The 18,683-nt window shown below is 42.2% G+C and overlaps 1 protein-coding gene across 6 annotated transcripts in view; it reads left to right on the top strand.

Moving 5' to 3' along the window:
• Nucleotides 1-18,683, top strand: part of ATXN1 (ataxin 1) — a 577,099-nt gene that overhangs the window by 323,175 nt on the left and 235,241 nt on the right. The window contains exon 1 of one of the 6 annotated variants that reach the window (XM_066377107.1): nt 12,090-12,109. The exons of the other annotated variants lie outside the window; for them this stretch is intronic. The gene's annotated coding sequence lies outside the window, so the exon portion shown is untranslated. Of the gene's footprint in view, nt 1-12,089; nt 12,110-18,683 lie in introns of those variants that run through there. 6 annotated transcript variants of the gene reach the window in all.

The following is an 18,683-nucleotide window of genomic DNA, read 5'->3' as shown; positions in this document are numbered from 1 at the left end:
TATTCAATAATAACCATCATGATTTCTCTCATGGCCTAATAATTATGTCAGCCATAGAAATAGTTAAAAATATATTTTCATTCCATATTGGTACAACTTGGTTTGCCCTAAATGTATGAGAAAGAAGAGGAGGAGGAACAAAGGTGTACTAAATATGTAGAAGAGGATGCAAAGTTGGCAGAAGGTTGTGATTGACTTCTTTTCTACCCTGAGGTTAAAAGGGGCCAAGTTGACATATATATTGCATGGTAACCCCATGGCCAAAGCAGAGAATGGCTGCAGGAGGGAAGGCGGTGTAAGTGGGTTCTGATATCACGATAAAGCCAAGGGACAGTTTGCTAGGGTGTGTCCCTAGGCACGGTGTGCCTGGTCTTGTGTGCTCCCTGTAAGTCAGGGGTCGGGAACCTATGGCTCGCAAGCCAGGTGTGGCTCTTTTGATGGCTGCATTTGGCTCGCAGGCAGATCTTTAATAAAAATAATAATAACGTAAAAAATATAAAACATTTTTATGTATTACAATCCATTCATTTCCTACTGCTCATGTTCATGGTTGTGTGTGGCTGGAGCCAATCACAGCTGTCCTCCGGGATAACACCAAATTTTTATTGGATAATGCATAACATACATGGGTCATTGTATGGCTCTCATGGAATTACATTTTAAAATATGTGGCGTTCATGGCTCTCTCAGCCAAAAATGTTCCTGACCCCTGCTGTAAGTGCTGGTGAAGAGCCAAGGCCACTAGTGGTGCACACTGACAGAAAACAACTCCATGGGAGCTGGCTCAGCTTCCTCCACTTACCTCTCTTAGGTTAGGTGCTATGGGGTGGTGGTATATATTGAATTATATTCACACAAGATGTTGAAGTCCTAACCTCCAGCATCTATGAATGTGGCCTTATTTAGAAATTGGGTCTTTTAAGATGATCGTTAAGACGAGGTCATCAGGGTGGGCCTCCATCCAATATGACTGGTGTCCTCATTAAAAAGGACATTTGGACACCATGACAGAGATGCTGGGCAAATGTCACACTAAGATTGGAGTTAGGCTGTCACAAGCCAACGACTGCTGGCAAGCCACCAGAGCTGGGGGCACAGAGCAGATCTTTCCCTTTGGAAAGAGCCAGCCCTGCTAACACCTCGACCTCAGACCTCTAACCTCCAGAACTGGAAGATGATGGATTTCTATTTTTAAGCCACCTGGTCCATGGGATTTGTTGTGGCAGCCCCAGGAGACCAACACAGGCAGGTGGCCATGTCCTCATGGCAGCTGTCTGTGCCACTGCCCACAGTTTGAGTTTTATGGTGAGGTTACACATGGTATGTGTTTGTTGCCAGTATGTATTAAAAATGACAAGATTTCCTGTGGTTTGGCTTTTTTTTTTTTTTTTTTTTGCATTTTCCCGAAGCTGGAAATGGGGAGGCAGTCAGACAGACTCCCGCATGCGCCCGACCGGGATCCACCTGGCATGCCCACCAGGGGGCGATGCTTTGCCCATCTGGGGCATTGCTCTGTTGCATCCAGAGCCATGCCAGCACCTGAGGCAGAGGCCATAGAGCCACCCCCAGCGCCCAGGCCAACTTTGCTCCAATGGAGCCTCGGCTGTGGGAGGGGAAGAGAGAGAGAGGAAGGAGAGGGGGAGGGGTGGAGACGCAGATGAGCGCTTCTCCTGTGTGCCCTGGCTGGGAATCGAACCCGGGACTCCTGTACGCCAGGCCGACGCTCTACCACTGAGCCAACCGGCCAGGGCCTCCTGTGGTTTGGCTTTTGAAAGCAAGTATATTTAAAGCCTAATCTCAAGGTTTGGGGTTGACTTAGAATAGGGTTTCTTAAATGTTACAATTATCTCAGTACTACAATCTCCCCTAATACTGGGCCATTAGGTGTATTTGAGAAGGAAAAAGGGTGCCATTGAGCAGCGTGTTTTAGCCACTTACACAAGACCCGGCATTTGGCTGTTAGGTTTTCAGGCTCGGACACTTTTTTTGAAAATATTTGGTATTGCATTGTGAGTCCACTTTGGTTAAGGGCTTGGCAGGATCATGACAAAGAGAGCAAATGTTTCCTCCTTGGGATTGCCTGTTCTTTGTCTGAAACATGCTTAACTTTCCCAGGAAGAGGGCCCGCCTCTTTCCTCTTTGGGAAATGTTGATTTATATTATATGAAACATTTGTTTTTTGTAGAAACTTCCATTTCAGCATGTTGAAATTGTTGGTTCTTCTTTATATGTGAGAAGTAAATAAACTTATCATGGGCATGCTCTCAGGACACAGTTACACAATAGCTGTGTACCCTCCCTCTCATTACCATATGGGACATCAGCTCAGAGTAGTTTTATGAGCTTTATAATGTCTAGCAACTTTCCCCAAACTTCATGAAAATACACTAAAAATAACTGTTGCAAGTTGAAAGTCAACTATTTTTATAAGTATGTCATAAGTAATTGTATTTCAGGGTGGCAATCTCCTATCTCTATTTAATAGTTGAGACGAAAATTCAGGATTTTCTGATTTCCAACCAGTGTAATGCTTGTTTTCTGTGCGAATACTATTCTGGAACAGGGGGCTTGGGGATGGGAATCCTTGCTTGTCCTCAAGTTAGAGGACCAGGGTTCCATTCTCATTGTCTGACAGCACAGCCTGAGGGAATGTGCCTTCTCAGGACCTTGAGAAAATGAAGGAGCTTCATACTGAAATATTTAGAGATCAAATGATATTTCTGGGATTTGCTTGAAGACAAGATGAGCCACAAGTTGATCATTATTGATGCTGGGTAATGAATAGCTGGTGCTCTATTGCAAGTCTTTTGTGCGTGTTTAAAATTTTCCATAAAAAAGTTATGAAAAAAATTTTTATGCTTCTAAAATGTGTTCCTTTTATTCCCATATCCTTTCCTACTAGACACTATCATTTCGCTTACTTATTTCTCCCCAACAACAACAAGCTCATTCCCCTGAAAGCAAACAAGCCCTTTCTTTTGGTCTGATTTTGTGTGTGTATACACACACACTATTAGAGACTTTCTGACACCTTCCCCATATTTTATTTTTTTAACAGATAATGCGATGGCTGTGCTTTCATAATACATTCAAAAGCTTCTCTCTGTTCCTCGGCAGTTTGAATTGTAGAAAAGAGCACAAAAGATTAGAGTACTTTAAATAAATCTCAGCTAATTATACATACAACTGCATTCACTAAATGTGAATATTTTCAGGGCTAGCTTTGCTACCAAGTGCCACCTGCTCATGATTTAAATGGGCACAAATTTAATTCCATTAAACAAAACACAGCAAGTTTTCTCCTATAGCACAAACTCCTTGAGGTCCTATTTTGGAATTGAGAAACTAATTCAAGTGTTCGTTTGTTAGCTTTGGGCCTGTGTCAATCATGCCACAAGGTTGATTACTTGAATATTTTGCAACCTTGCTTCAAAAATTCTAGCAGGCAAATAGGTTGTATGGTTGGTGTTTCATAAGTATCCTTATGAACTAAGTAGCATTTGAATTTGTGGTTCCAGCAATTACCAGGCTCCCAAATTGAAGAATACATGCCTTGGTTTTTGCAGCTCATTAAGGAGACTTTTTACTATCTCTGCCAAAAATTAAAAAAAAAAAGGAAGTAGAAAAAGAAAAGAAATTCTTCCTCAAAATGTTATGTTTTTGGCTCATACAATGGTCTCCCCAGAGGCTGCTGGACTCCACCTTGCTGGTTTAAAATTGTAGGGTCATTTAAGAGGAATTCATTCATATAATAATCTGGAACATTCATGATTCATATAGACCCAAAGAGGGTGTTTCTTCAGGGTCTATGAAAGTTAAAGCAGCATCAAATCCAACATGAATTACCAAACTCTTATCCAAGAAAACTTCAAAGAGAGACCTCACCTGCTGTGTTTGGAAGGTCAGAAATCCCCAGTATGAAATGCATATTTTCTATGCTCATAGAAAAATGATTTCCTTCCAGCAGCTTCTTTGTCTTTGAATATCTGGATCTGAAGTCCTTGATGTTGTTTGGGCTGTAGCCATCTATCAGGAAAGGAGGAGGAAGCTGCTTATCTGGCCTTATTTTTCCTAATCCTCTCTCCTCCCTCTATCTACCACACACACCCTTGCCCTAAATTCCTCTCCATTTTGCCCTTTCAGAAACTTCTCCCTCCCTAGAAGAGCTAAAAATAATGGTGATACTTTCCAGTGATTCTCCCTTATTAGTAGTATCTCAGATGAAAGCTACAAGAAAAAAGGAAACCCTTGCTGTTGACCCTGCTCAGAACTTCGTGTTTACAAACCTTGGTTCACCCCAAGATTTTCAGGTGAAGATCTCATCTTAAGATTTTCACTTTCACTTGACTCCTGTTATCTTTTCCTTAGTGTCAGAACATGCCAACATACTTGGAAAATACCCACTGGCTCTAGGTGACACGGACCCATAGCTCCCCAGAGGTAGATTCATAGATCCATAGAAGTGAAGACATACCTCGAACTTCCAGCTGTGATTAGGAGGGGAGTCTCAAGTGACGGTGGCTACACTCCAGATTTTTAAACCCTCAAATATTATTTATTAAAAAGATTGTAGACCGACTGACCAGGTGGTAGCACAGTGGACAGAGCGTTGGACTGGGATGCGGAGGACCCAGGTTCGAGACCCTGAGGTTGCCAGCTTGAGCACAGGCTCATCTGGTTTGAGCAAAGCTCACCAGCTTGGACCCAAGGTCGTTGGCTCGAGCAAGGGGTTACTTGGTCTGCTGTAGCCCCACGGTCAAGGCATGTATAAGAAAGCAATCAATGAACAACTAAGGTGCTGCAACAAGAAACTAATGATTGATGCTTCTCATCTCTCTCCATTCCTGTCTGTCTGTCCCTGTTATCCCTCTCTCTGACTCTCTGTCTCTGTAAAGAAAAACAAACAAAAAACTGTTAAAAAAAAAAAGACTGTAGACCTGTTCTTATGTCCCCAGGAGTATGTTGACCTGCAGATGAGGTCCCTAGGAAGTGGGGAAGCCTGGAAGTGGGGTCCTCTCTCTAACCAGACACCCCAGTTGTGTGTGATCATGCACCATAACTTGGCCAGCCTGCCTGGAGAGCTGGCTCTGGTTACTGTGGGAACAGTGCAAGGAAGGCCGTTGTCACATTCCTTCAGGGTCAAAGGCACAACCCTCTAACACACTCAGTCCCTGCTAGCAGAGAGAAAGCTGAGGAGCTTGATAGCAGAGGCTTGATAATGCCAAGGACTTTGGAAATCCATTAACTCCCTTGGTTTGATTAAGAAATGGAGGCCAGAGAAGTTCGGGGACCTCCTCAGGCCCATCAGTAATTTGATGGCAGACCCAGGACTAGAATTTTCTAACTTATGGCCCAATACCCTCATGTGTCTCTAAAAATATTGAATGTTTCAGACTCACAGTGAGAAGGAATTGTTGGTAAAGACATTGTATTTTGTTTTCACATGCTCTAACTGAGTCAGGTTTAGCAATGGCAACTCTGTTACTTTGGGCCCAAGACCTTTAAACAACACCAAGAAAAGTCTGCCCAGCAAACAGCATCTTCAGTGACTCTGTGGGAAGTCATTGGTTGCTGGCCCCAAACCCAGAAGTTAGAGTTAATTTTTAAGTGTACACCTTTAATGCAAGCAGGGAGCTTTAAAAGCACTCAAATAGTAATGCTTGAAAACATTGAAATTCCTCTGAGCTCTGACTATGCATGAACTCTTCCTCTAGAAAATGGCTGAAATCATAGTGATTAGGACACATGAAAACAGAATTGCTGGATAAAATGTCACATATTTGTCACATATTTAGGAGTTCAATTTACAGATAATTTATTTTTCTTTTATCACCATGTTTTCTTGTAAAGACTCTTATGTGACCTTCTTTAGCATATGTGCAAGCCTTAAAAGATTTTCATTTAAGATTTTTGCTGTCGACTCGGTAGTTCGCTCAGTTGATTTGAGCATCATCAGTTGGATAGATCATTGTCCTGAAACACCAAGGTTGCAAGTTTGATCCTCAGTCAGGGCACATTGGGGAGGCAACCAATTAAGGCACAACTAAGAGGAAGAACAAAGGAATTCTCTCACTTTCTTTCTCCTCACCTTCTGTCTTTTTAAATTAGTCAATCAAAGTGACTCCGTGGCACAATGGATAGTGCATTGGACTTCTAAATTAATCAATCAATAATAAATAAAAATATTTTTACTATTTTAAAAATATATACAGAGGAGGAGACCTGAAGATGGCAGCGGAGTAGGCAGATGCACAGACTCCCAGCTCTCACCACCAAACTGGAATACAAATCAATTTAGGAACAATCAGCATGATAAATCAACTCTGGACTACAAAAACAGCTCTCAAAAACCAAGGAGCAAAGAAGAAGCCACAACAAACCTGGTAGGGAGTGCCTGAATCTTCCCTGCTAACAGGAACGGAGGGGGCAGGTGAGGCTGAGAGCCCAGAATGAATCTCACTCCAAGGAAAAGAGCAAAAAATACTGCTCACAGCCACTTGCCTGGTGACCAGGGAGCGAGTTGTGTTGAAAGGGCTGGCTTGTCTTCCAAGAGGAAAGGGGAGAGAGAGGGACAGATGGTGAGGGGCAGAAGAATGCAGGGGATGACCTGAGAAGCTGACTCATTGAGTGCTGGAGGTGGCCATAGCTGGAAGAGGGGCTGATCCTTCCACAAAATAAAAGACTAAATTGCTTCCGGGTCACAGATCTCCAGATATCTCTCCAGTTCGAATCAGTGCAACAAGACACAGCTGAAAACAAGAAATGGGGAGGAGGTGCAGTAATTCAGGTCTCCATGGAGATCTGAGATATACCTCCCCCTACTGAAGCTGAGAAAACACCCTGCCCCCAGAGAGACTAACTGGTAGAAGAGGCCTTCAGAGTCTCAGGTTACACCCACCGCATTCCTGGATACAGTTTCAAATAAACCCCCTACTGAGATCAGTAAACAAGACTATCACCTGTTAAGAAAACACACAAATAAAGACTTCAAAGTGGCCCAAATCCGAAAGTGGATTACAAATAATAGTTGATGCCAACCCAAGAAGACATAGAAATAACACAATTGAAAACCGGACGCAGACAACACCAAGCCTAGACTCAACCAGCTATACAAACAAAGCACACAGACATAATGAGAAGACAGAGAAGTGCAATCCAAATAAAACTACAAGAGAAACCCTCAGGAGATGAAATGAGTGATATGGAAATAATTAATCTTCCAGATGCAAAGTTCAAAATAATGATTGTAAGGATGCTTAGGGATCTTAGAACAACAATGGATGGTCATTACGAACACCTAAATAAAGAAATAGCAAGTATAAAAAAGGACATTGAAATATTAAAAAAGAATGATAAATACAATATCAGAAATGAAGACCACAATGGAAGGAATAAAAAACAGGTTGGATAGAGCTGAGGATCAAATCAGCGAGTTGGAGGACAACTTTAATGAAGGCAAGAAAACAGAGAAGAAAAAAGAAAAGAGACTCAAAAAGTCTGAGGAAAATCTTAGAGAGCTCTGTGACAACATGAAGAGAAATAATATCCACATCATAGGGGTTTCTGAAGAAGAAGAGAAAGAACAAGGGATAGAGACTTTGTTCAATCATATCATAGCTGAAAAATTCCGTAAATTAATGTAGTCAAAACTCTCACAAGTTCAAGAAGCACAGAGAACTCCATTAAAGAGAAACCCAAAGAAACTTACACTAAGACACATCATAATTAAAACACCAAAGCTAAGTGATAAAGAGAAAATATTAAAAGCTGCAAGAGAAAAAAAAAAGCTCTCACCTAAAAAGGAGCCCCCATAAGGATGACATCTGACTTCTCAACAGAAACACTTGAGGCCAGAAGGGAATGGCAAGAAATATTCAAAGTAATGCAGAACAAGAACCTACAACCAAGACTACTTTATCCAGCAAGGCTATCATTTAAAATTGAAGGAGTAATAAAAAGCTTCCCAGACAAAAAAAAAAAAAACCTCAAGGAATTCATTACAAACAAACCAGTGCTGCAGGAAATGTTAAGGGGCCTGTTGTAAATAGATCAAAGTGGGAAAAGAATATAGCAAAAGAGGAATACAGCAGCAGACGAAATAGCTCAGTTGGGAGAGCATTAGACTGAAAAAGGAATACAGCTTTGGAGAATAAAATGGCAGTAAACAACTACATATCAATAATAACCTTAAATGTAAATGAATTAAATAATCCAATCAAAAGACATAGGGTAGCTGCATGAATAAGAAAACAGGACCCGTACATATGCTGTCTACAAGAAACACACTTTAAAGCAAAAGATGCACATAGATTGAAGGTAAAAGGATAGAAAAAAACATTTCATGCAAATGGAAATGAAAAAAAGCTGGGGTAGCAATACTTATATCAGACAAAATGGACTTTAAAACAAAGGATATAGTAAGAGATAAAGAAGGCCACTACATAATGATAAAGGGAGTAATCCAACAGGAAGATAAAACTATTATAAATATCTATGCACCTAATATGGGAGCACCTAAATATATGAAGCAGATTTTGATGGATATAAAGGGTGAGATCAACAGCAATACTATAATAGTAGGGGATTTCAATACCCCACTAACATCACTAGATAGATCCTCAAGAAAGAAAATTAACAAAGAAACAGCAGACTTAAAGGACACACTAGATCAACTCATTTAATAGATATCTTCAGAACCTTTCACCCTAAAGCAGCAGAATATACATTCTTTTCAAGTGCTCATGGTACATTCTCTAGGATAGACCACATGTTAGGGCACAAAAGTGGTCTCAACAAATTTAAGAAAATTGAAATCGTATCAAGCACTTTCTCTGATCACAACGGCATGAAACTAGAAATGAACCACAACAGAAAAGCTCAAAAATTCTCAAACATATGGAAACTAAATAGCAGATTGTTAAATAACAAATGGATTAAGAATGAGATCAAAGAAGAAATAAAAAAATTTCAAGAAACGAATGATAATGAGCATACAACAACTCAAAATTTATGGGACACAGCAAAAGCAGTACAGAAAGGGAAGTTCATAGCACTACAGGCACAGTTTAAGAAGCTAGAAAAAGCTCGAATAAACAACTTAACCCTTCATCTAAAATAACTAGAATAAGAACAGCAAGTAAAGCCCAAATGTAGTAGAAGGAAGGAAATAATAAAGATCAGAGCAGAAATAAATGACATAGAGGCTAAAGAAACAAGACAGAGGATCAATGAAACTAGGAGCTGGTTCTTTGAAAAGGTAAGCAAGATTGATGAACCTTTAACTAGACTCACCAAGAAAAAAAGAGAGAGGACTCAAATAAATAAAATTAGAAAAAGGAGTGGAGAACTAACAACTGACACAACAAAAATACAAAATATTGTAAGAAAATACTATGAAGAACTGTATGCCAAAAAACTAGACAACCTAGATGAAATGGACAAATTCCTTGAAACATGCAATCTTCCAAAAATCAATCTGGAAGAATCAGAAAACCTAAACAGACCAATTACACCAACATAGGCACTAAGCTCTCCAACATCTCTCGGAGCAATATATTTGCTGATTTATCTCCACGGGCAAGTGAAATAAAAGACAGGATAAACAAATGGGACTATATCAAACTAAAAAACTTTTGCACAGCTAAAGACAAGAAGAACAGAATAAAAAGACAAACTACAGAATGGGAGAACATATTTGACAATACATCTGATAAGGGGTTAATAACCAAAATTTATAAAGAACTTCTAAATCTCAGCCCTGGCCGGTTAGCTCAGTGGCAGAGCGTCGGCCTGGCATGCAGGAGTCCCGGGTTTGATTCCCGGCCCGGGCACACAGGAGAAGCACCCATCTGCTTCTCCACCCCTCCCCCTCTCCTTCCCCTCTGTCTCTCTCTTCCCCTCCCGCAGCCAAGGCTCCATTCGAGCAAAAGTTTGCTCTGGCGCTGAGGATGGCTCTGTGGCCTCTGCCTCAGGCGCTAGAATGGCTCTGATTGCGGCAGAGCAACGCCCCGGATGGGCAGAGCATCGCCCCCTGGTGGGCGTGCCGGGTGGTTCCTGGTCGGGCGCATGCGGGAGTCTGTCTGACTGCCTCCCCGTTTCCAACTTCAGAAAAATGCAAGAAAAAAAAAAGAGCTTCTAAATCTCAACACCAGGAAGACAAACAATCCAATCTAAAAATGGACAAAAGAGCCTGACCTCTGGTGGCACAGTGGATAAAGCGTCCACCTGGAAACACTGAGGTTGCCGGTTCAAAACCCTGGCTTGCCTGGTCAAGGCACATATGGGAGTTGATCCTTCCTGCTCCTCCCCCTTCCCTCTCTCTCTCCCCCTCTCCTCTCTAAAATGAATAAATAAAAAAAAAAATTTTAAAAAATGGGCAAAAGAAATGAATAGACACTTTTCCAAAGAGAACATACAGATGGCCAATAGACGTATGAAAAAATGCTCAACATCACTAATCATTAGAGAAATGCAAATTAAAAACACAATGAGATATCACCTCACACCAGTTAGAATGGTGCTCATCAACAAAACAACACAGAATAAGTGCTGGAGAGGATGTGGAGAAAAGGGAACCCTCCTGCACTGCTGGTGGGAATGCAGACTGGTGCAGCCACTGTGGAAAACAGTATGGAGATTCCTCAAAAAATTGAAAATTGAACTGCCTTTTGACCCAGCTATCCCACTTTTATTAATATATCCCAAGAACACCATAGAACTGTTCCAAAAGGAGAAATGCACCCCCATGTTTATGGCAGCGTTGTTCACAGTAGCAAAGATCTGGAAACAGCCCAAGTGTCCGTCAGAGGACAGATGGATTAAAAAGCTTTAGTACATATACACTATGGAATACTCCTCAGCCATAAGAAGTGATGGCATCGGATCATTTACAATAACATGGATGGACCTTGATAACATTATACGGAGTGAAATAAGTAAATCAGAAAAAACTAAGAACTATATGAATCCATACATAGATGGGACATAAAAATGAGACTCAGAGACATGGACAAGAATGTGATGGTAACGGGGTGGGGGGGGGAGGTAACGGGGAGGAAAAAAGAGGGGGTGCGGGGAGGGGAGGGGCACAAAGAAAACCAGATAGAAGGTGACGGAAGACAATTTGACTTTGGATGAGGGGCATGCAGCATAATCAAATGTCAAAATAATCTGGAGATGTTTTCTCTCAACATATGTACCCTGATTTATCAATGTCATTGCATTAAATTTATAATAATAATAAAAAGAAATATACACACACACACACAGAGGAGAAAAAAACCTTTTATCCCACAGTGAAAAGAATTAGAAACAGTACTGTTTCATGATATCAATTTTTTTTTCCCACAGGAAAAGGCACCGTAAGTTACTTTTCAGCAGAAAAGTGGTGCTTGGGTGACATGCTGCTACCCCTAGGGAGTGAGGTGTGGCCATATGGGAAGGAGGGGCAGAGCTTGCTTGGGCAGGTGGGCTTGGCTGCCCCAGGCTCTAAACTCCAGGGCTGGTCATTCTCAAGGACCATTTGTGGACATGCCACGTTTTAGAGCTTCACTATCTGTAAAGAATTTGTTCTTTATTTCCTAGTGAACTTTACCAGGTTCAGACACAAGGTTGTAGCTTTTTAAAAAAAGATCATCTTTTTCCTACTTGTGAGTTGTATCTGGCTGCCGTGAAGGCACGTGGGCTCTCTGAAAACACGGTTTACTAGGGGCACCTGCTACACTTGGGAGTATTGGAGGGCTACCGGATTTTCCCTCCACCTGGAGCTTTGCCCTAAAAACGTGCTTCTGAGTCCTGGGCGGAGCAGGGAAAGGCTCAATGCAGGGGAGGGGGAGAAGTTGACAATGCTGTACATCCCTTACCATAATCATCTCTTCCCTTACAGAGGCACAGTGCTCTTTGCTATTTGAAGAGAGCAATTTAGGTTTATATTAAGGAATGAATAAATATGATACATCTCATCTGGAGTGCATGCAAATTGGGAATGCTGATGATTGTGTGGCTGTGTCTCAAATCTGAACAGAAGCAGGAGCCCAGTGGAAGCCTGGGGTGCTTCGCATGTCCCTCCCCCATCACGTGCCTGATGATCTGGAGCACCTTGGACAGTGGGGTAAAGATTATCCTTTTTTAAAATGTCTCTCGGTGTTGTGCCCTACATTTTAGGGCCTTAATGCACTTCATAAACCTTCAAGTAATTCCAGGTAGTAGATTTTTCCCCTGGAAGGTCTTAAGAGATAATTTTACATGGAGGTGCATGTGTGTTCAGTCTGAACTGGAGTGTTGTCCTGTTCGCATCATTTAGCATGGTGAGAAACTCTTTGTGGTTCATTCTGCAGTTCACATCCCACTTCTCCTTAGAGGATTGGGTGCTCAAGACCAGAAGGTCATCAGTACTTAGTTTCAGTCATGCCAGTGTGTGAGTTGTGTTTGGCTTTGTGTGCCTTTGACCAGGTCACCTTGTGGGGATGAAACTTCCCTGGGCTTTGAATGGGGAAACTAGACTGAGGCTCTCGGAGAAGCCCCCAGCTCTGATGTTCTGTTCTAAAATACCTATCTGCCTGCTGAGACCTGCATGGCTGGACACAGGTCAGCCTCAGGACCATTCTGGCAGTTGTTCCCTCTCCCTGACTGACTTTTCCACTGCTATGGAGGGAAGCCTGCCACTTTGACGAAGCCCAGATTGGGCTGTACGTGCTCAGCCCTCAGGAGCAGCTTGCAAGGCCCCTGAGCACACTTTGCCCTCTGCTGCTCCGCTTGGCAATGAAAAAGTAGGGCACTAGAGGTTGCCCCCTTTCCATTATCAGTAGGGGAAATCCCTGGGGCTGAAGAAGGAACAGATACAGAACAGCTCCAAAGGAAGAAACGGAAAGAGATGCCTGAGAAAGGAGGCTGAGAACAGGTGTCTCTGAGCCCTGCCTCTACCGAGAGGAAGAGAAACCAGAGCTCTGATGGTTACAAGGAGAAGGAATACTGTGGGACTTGAAGGAGGTGCTCGGTTGCCCTGTCTTGCAGTTTCAGGGGGCTTTGGGCAGAGACCCGTTAGCGCTCATGCTTTGCTCTGGGTCGGGGGTCCTGGCAGCGCCATGTGCTGCTGTGTGGGGTTCTCCACCTGTGGTTCGCAGAGCCCCTTGGCTTTGGGGAAATCAGGGGCCCTGTGCCGAATTCCACCTCTCTCCGCCAGGCAGCTCCCCTTTTATTGCCGTTCTATTTTGAGGTTATGTAAAAGATTTTTTTTGTTTTATTGAAAGCATTTCCTGGTTTTAAAAAATGTAGAAAACATTGGTAAGTTGTGGAAGAGCTGATAGTCAAAGCAATATGACCTTAGACAGGTAATTTGCATTCCTCGAGTCTCATTTTTCTTACTTGGAAGCAAGAGTAATCATATATTCTTAGTCTGTCTCACAGAATGATTGAAGGATTCATGCCTTCATTCCACACACATGTATTGAACAACATCCTTCGGCAACCTCTGCTGGGAGAGAAATTTGTAAGTAAATATGTGGGCAAGTTATTCCAAGGAGAGGGATAGAGCCTGTGTAAAATCCACAAGGGTAAATTGTTGCTGCTGCTGTTGTTGTTAGCTAGACAGTTTGATCGAATGATTGTGGAGCCTAACTGTTGGTTTAAATCCCCAATCAAAATGACCAGTGTAACTTCAAGCACCTTACTTAACCTCCTTCCTGCCTCAGTGTTCCCGCATGTACAATGGGGATAATAATAAGTTGTAGTTCATTTCGTTGCTGGGAGGGCTAAATGAGTTAGCATGTCTAATTAATTGAAACAATGACTAGTATCTAGTAACCACTCTCCTCCAGTCTTTATTATTGTTATTATTTTACCAGCGCATTGTGAAATTGGTGCAGTGTAGCAAGTTCTTGATGCAAGTGTCAGGTGTACTGTTTTTGGTCCTCCGCACTGCAGTCCCTTGTCACTGTACTTTTAATTTTGTCTTCTCTCCTGCCTTGCAAGTCCCGGGAGACGCATCCTGTGTCTGAGAGGGAAGGCCAGGGAAACATCATGTCACAGAAGAGTGCTCTATTTTTCGTTGCATGGGTTTTCTTCTCTCTCTCTTCTTTTTCCAAACAAAGGCTGTGCTTTGCAGAAAGGATTCTTCTGAGTTCCGTGTATCATCTGCCTTTAAGGGTGTAATTTGTTTCTGATGTATGCAGGATGGTCCCCTGAGATGGCCTTGTGGGTGGTGGGCAGAGGCCTCCTGCATTGATCGACGATGTAACGGTTCTATAGTAGGCGAATGAGGTCATTCTCATCGTGTTACTTGAGCCCGTGACCTTGAGGCCAATCAGATGACTAAGCTCCATAGGTGGATCCCTGGTTAGAGAATGTCCTTGTTTAAAGGTAAATTGGTGTGAGGGTGACTCATAGTTTTAAAGAAATGACTGAAAGCGAATTGCTTGCCCCTTGGTGAGAGGCTGTCTATATTAATAAGCTTTAACACCCTCCCTCCTCCAAGCCTTGGGTAGACTGTTGGGGCTGATTTTCAAGAGTCCCTTTATCTGTGCTTTTCTCTTATCTTCCTCATTAGATTCCAATTCTCTCTTAAACTGACATGACAGTGTATAATATCGTCAGTGTGAGTTCAGAGCAAAATACTCAGGCCTCTGAGCTAGTTGGCTGAGTTGCTAATTTTTCCTTTTTAAAAATTCATCAGTGGGGTGGGACGAAGCTGAAGAGGAAAAGATTTTTTTTTTTTTTACAGGGACAGAGAGAGTCAGAGTAAGGGATAGATAGGGACAGACAGACAGGAATGGAGATGAGAAGCATCAATCATTAGATTTTCGTTGCGCATTGCAACACCTTAGTTGTTCATTGATTGCTTTCTCATATGTGCCTTGACCATGGGCCTTCAGCAGACTGAGTAACTCCTTGCTCGAGCCAGCGAGCTTGGGTCCAAGCTGGTGAGCTTTGCTCAAACCAGATGAGCCCGCACTCAAGCTGGCGACCTTGGGATCTTGAACCTGGGCCCTCCGTATCCCAGTCCAACACTTTATCCACTGCGCCACTGCCTGGTCAGGCGGAAAAGATTTTTAATATAAGAAAAGAGAGGAAATAAGTATGATGATAAAATCCGCATGCAAAACACCCTGTTGGAAAAGAAGTGGACTGTACAGTTAGCTTTACATTTAATTTGGATATACACTTTAGCCTTCAAAGTATGAGGTTCTGTCTGCTAGCAGCCTTGCTGTTGCTGATCAGGCTTTATCACCTTGGAATAGGTACAGGTCTGAAGTGAACAGACTGAGTGGCTGGACCAATGAAAGGTAGTGGGTAGAGGGGCGGTTGGTTGAATAGGTATTTGGAAATCATTGAGTAGTAATCAGCTGTTTTGGTGTTTGGTCATAATAACAAATGCTTACATAGTTTCATGTGCCAATACTGTCTTCAGTGCTTTTTTTACATGTTAACCCTTTAATACTTTATGGCCATTGTTAGGAATTTTGTTTCCGAAGGCAGAGAAGTTATTAAGTCCTTTGTTCAGGTTCACTTGGATCCAAGTTTTGGCTCCAGAGTTGGTGCCCTGATCACTTACAGTCTCTCTCACTGTCAGAGAAAACCAGCGTCTTGGGGGAACAGAGAAAAAAAGGGATTCTTGTCCCCAGTGGGCATATTTCTTGGGCAGGTAGAAACATTTAATTATTTCAAAGGGTTTCACCAAATGTACTCATCTGGCAAGTTGCCATCAAGCCCACCATGATCAGTTTGGGAGATAGCACATGTCATTCCTGAAAAGTGAGACTTTCCTTCCTAGTCAGAAGTCTCTTTTTGCCTGTACCATGGTTGTTTTCTGATTGTGATGTCATTTCCAATAATCTGCAGCTACTCACCCAGCAGAGCCCTTCTCTGAGGGCAAGCAGAGAGCTGGCACTCTTCTGTAGTGGCATCACTCGGCAGAATAAGAACACTTTTCCTGTGGCAGTTGGTGAGGCTGTTGATTTGCAGGGTAGGATAGCAAGGAAATGCTCTAGACAGCTTTAATAATGGCTGGTACTAATGAATTTGTCAAGCATCTAAACTCAGAATAATGTACACCTAAAATGATCTGCAGGCCCTGGCCTGTTGGCTTAAAGGTAGAGCGTCGGCCCAGTGTGTAGAAGTCCCAGGTTCAATTCCCAGCCAAGGCACACAGGAGAAGCGCCCACCTGTTTCTCCACCCCTCCCCCTCTCCTTCCTCTCTGTCTCTCTCTTCCCCTCCCTCAGCCAAGGCTCCATTGCAGCAAAGTTGGCCCAGGTGCTGAGGATGGTTCCATGGCCTCTGCCTCAGGTGCTAGAATGGCTCAGGCCACAACAGAGCAACGCCCCAGATGGGCAAAGCATCACCCCCTGGTAGGCATGCTGGATCCCCGTTGGGTGCATGCGGGAGTCTGTCTGACTGCCTCCCGGCTTCTAACTTCTGAAAAATACAAAAAAAAGAAATCAGCAGTAGATTTTAACTTTTATAAAAGATAACAATCTGATACCGGAATTAGAAGAAGTGTATTTTTCCTAAATCTTTTTATGAACTTCTGTCTCAGGAAAAACTTCATATTAAACAAATAAACACAATGTCCTAAAAGAAATAAGTGCCTTATACACTATTTAACTAAAATATTTATTGACAATCATGATAGATTTTTGAACTGTGGAAGTACATCTGTTAAAATTCATCCAAGCCACAAAGATGATTGGTGGGCCCATGTGTAGTATGAAGGTCTACAAAGTCTATAGCTTGTATACTATCTGGCTTTTTGCTGATGAACGAACACTGGCTTCATGTCTATTACTTAACAGCCTAATTGCAGCACATTGGCAAAAGTGCTGTCTTTCTTTCACTCCTCAGGGGAGATGTGTTCTGTAAAAGAGGTTAAAAGGAGAAATCAGGAAATTATTTTTTAAAAACAAGTTGCCAAAAAAATAGTCAGATACTTGGGTCAAATAAAATATTCCTGAGAAACTTTTTTATTATGACCATGCAGAGGTGTTCACAAGAGACTTTTCCCCAGAATTTTATTGTGAAAAATGTCAAATATACAGAAAAGTTGAAAGTGTTGTACAGTTAACACTCATATACCCACCTGTATAAAACTTTCTTGTGCCTCAGTGTTCTGTCCAATGGGGATAATAATAGAACCTATCTCACTGGGTTGTTAGGACTAAATGAGTTAATATTTGTAGATTAACTGACACATAGTAAGCACTCTACACGGTTTATTATTGTTACTATTCTCAATTATCTCACCAGCTGTGCAACCTTCAGTAAATTACCTAGCTTCTCTGTGCTTCAGTTTTCTCACCTGGAAGGGAAATAATAATAGTGCTACTTGCTTTATTGAGTTGCTGTGAGGAGTAATGAGTTAAAACTTCTAAAGCTCTTAGAACAGTTCAACATAGCTTCAACTTGAATTTAACCAATTACTAATTCTGTTATCTTTGCAAAATAGTTCTATCTTTATTGTTCTCCTCTGTAAAACGTGAATAAAACTAATTTTCTTAGGAATGGGAGCATTAAGCAAAATAGTACATGTAAGTCATGTAATAGAGTATCTAGCAGAATTTCTTTATTATTATTTACTGAAGTTCTTACTTTATTCAGATTTCCTTAGTTTTTACCTGATATCCTTTTTCTGTTCCAGGGATTCTTCCAGGATACCACATTATATATAGTCATCCTGTCTCCTTAACCTCCTCTAGAATGTGACAATTGTTTTTGATGACCTTGACAATTCTGAGGAGTGCTACTCAGTCATTTTGTGGAATGTCCCTCAGTTGGGGCTTTTCCTTTGTTTTTGAAAAACACCAATTGAAGGACATGCTTCAAAATGACTGAGCAGTACTCCTCAAAATTGGTAAATTGCCATTTTTCATCACATAATATATATCAAAGATACATGCTATCAGTGTGACTTATCCCTGTTGATGGCAGCCTTGATCCCCTGGCTGAGGCTGTGCCTGTCAGGCTTCTGCAGTGTGAAGTGACTCCTTCCCTACTCATGCTGCCCTCCTCCCGCCGCCGCCCCCCTCCTCCCGCCGCCGCCCCCCTCCCGCCGCTGCCCCCTCCTGCTGCTGCCCTCGGCAGAGGAAACTCACGCCTAAGGGATAGGGAGCTGTGTCTGTGTCCTGGAGGGTGGTGTGTCTATGTGAATTATTTAGAATTCTGCACAGAACATTTGTCTCTTTTCCTCCCTTTATTTATTTATTCAATCATTTCTTTATATCAGTATGATCTCATGGATATTTATTTTATACTTTGGGTTATAATCCAATAGTACTATGTTATTTGTTTTGTTTCTCAGATGTTTCCAGTCTGGACCATTGGCTGCTCTTTCAGAAATGTTAAGAATATTGTCCTTGTTTTCCTTTGCTGTGCCCTATCATTGTGTTGTTGTTTTGTATTGTTTTTGAGCATTTCCTTCATGCTCATCTTGACTATTTCCTGCCCCAATCTTAGCATAAGCTGTTTCTCCAGGGAGCTTCCCTTCCTTTTTGGGGGGAATGGTATTAGAAGCCAAGATCTGGGCACTGAGGCTTACAGAAATTTTATGCTCAGCCAATACTATATAGTTCTCTGCCTTCCTTTTGTGGACATGTGGCAGGTTCGGTAGTGAGCTCCCCTGCGCACACTCCGTACCGCACACCCTTGTCGGTCACCACTCTGGTCTCGCTGATGAGCCTGGCTCCCTGGAGCTGAC

Source organism: Saccopteryx leptura, chromosome 3 (genome assembly GCF_036850995.1).
Source record: "Saccopteryx leptura isolate mSacLep1 chromosome 3, mSacLep1_pri_phased_curated, whole genome shotgun sequence".
Classification (NCBI taxonomy): domain Eukaryota; kingdom Metazoa; phylum Chordata; class Mammalia; order Chiroptera; family Emballonuridae; genus Saccopteryx; species Saccopteryx leptura.
Note: the sequence above shows the minus strand (reverse complement) of the source record. Positions and strands in the feature narration are given on the sequence as shown.